This window comes from Monopterus albus, unplaced genomic scaffold (assembly GCF_001952655.1).
Source record: "Monopterus albus unplaced genomic scaffold, M_albus_1.0 scaffold3.1, whole genome shotgun sequence".
In the NCBI taxonomy this organism is placed as follows: Eukaryota; Metazoa; Chordata; class Actinopteri; order Synbranchiformes; family Synbranchidae; genus Monopterus; species Monopterus albus.
Genome location: NW_018127883.1, coordinates 8,512,603 through 8,514,089, shown reverse-complemented (window position 1 = coordinate 8,514,089; position 1,487 = coordinate 8,512,603). Strand labels below are relative to the sequence as shown.

The following is a 1,487-nucleotide window of genomic DNA, read 5'->3' as shown; positions in this document are numbered from 1 at the left end:
TGGCCGTTCAGACTGAAGTCGCATTGCAAAACATCGGATATGTATCCGATTTAGGACCACATATGAAAGTGGCCTGGGCCGGATTTGAAAAAAATCAGATTTGTGCTGTTTACACTGTCATAAGGAAATTGGATATGGGTCACATTTGGGCAAAAAGATTGGATTTGAGCCACTTCAGCCTGCAGTGTGACCGTATGCACCTGTACAGTCTCTTGTGATTTAATACACCAACATTGCCCTGTATTTTACCTTTATGATGATCATTTTTTGACATTGCCAGAAATGTCTAAATATGTTTATTATTGGTCATAGTTAAAGGTGATTTTGTATTGGACAACATTACTCTATACCGACAGGTTACTGTAATTTTTTTGTCCTCCCAATCTCCATAGGTGAGGGGGGCAGAAGTGTAGGAACATTTCTCAATATAATACAGTCAGAACACCACCTTGAACTATGGTCTTAATTCTAAAACATATGATTGAATTAACACCTTTATGACTGAATTTGTACATGATAAAAGTATGGCAGAAGAACTGCCTTAAATTGCACTGGTGTGCCTAATAAATGGGTTTATCAAGTTTGAATGTGTGGTACAATGGATCAATAAACACTAGGTGCTGACATAGGAGAGGAAACTCAGCAATCTTTGATTCTACAACTTGTCTGTTGCCCTGTCTGAGCTCTCTTAAGAATACTGCTATATTCCCACTGGCATCATTAACAGAATCTGTTTTATTGGCCAGGTGTGTCGGACACACGAGGAATTTGACTCTGGTACATTGGCTCTCAGTGTGCATGTACATATCCCCATGCAAGGGGCAAGTAAACAGTAAACCAACATAAGGCTAGTATAACATAATAAGCAGTATTAACAGTAACAAACAATGCATACAATGCAAAATAATCAGTATAAACAGGCAGTAAACAATGCAGACAGACAAAGGTATGCTCACTGGGAAACGAGATAAATAGGAATAAAAACAGACTCTCGGACAGAGAACTCACAGACACAGAAAAAGAGGTATTAGTAAAGGGATTGAATTTTGCGGTCACACCCAAACAAATCCCTGTGGTAGACTTCATCACAGCCACAGAGATAGCCATTAGGAACAACAAGCTGGCCGAGACAGAGGCGGAAGAACTGCGGATGAAGGTCACAGCTGCTTTGGCCAGTGCCAAACTCCCACCCCCGAACCTTACCCCTGAGGAAAGGAGGGCTTTAGCTGCACTAGATAAGGATGAAACCACCACAATCCTTCCAGCAGAGAAAGGCAGGTGTACAGTAGTCCTAAACTCAGCTGACTATCAGACCAGAGTTTCCAACCTTCTCAGTGACACCACCACCTATGAAGCACTGAAGAGGGACCCCACCAGTGGGTACAAGAATAAGGTTATAGACTGTTTACAGAAGCCGGAAAAGGAGGGGGTTATTGACCGGCGGCTATACTACAGACTATACCCCGGGGAGGCCATCCCTTGCATTT

The 1,487-nt window shown here is 42.2% G+C and overlaps 1 protein-coding gene across 1 annotated transcript in view; it reads left to right on the top strand.

Annotated features, from left to right (window-relative positions):
• LOC109961015 (protein very KIND) overlaps window positions 1-1,487 on the top strand; it is a 26,662-nt gene that overhangs the window by 10,394 nt on the left and 14,781 nt on the right. The gene's annotated exons all lie outside the window — the stretch shown is intronic.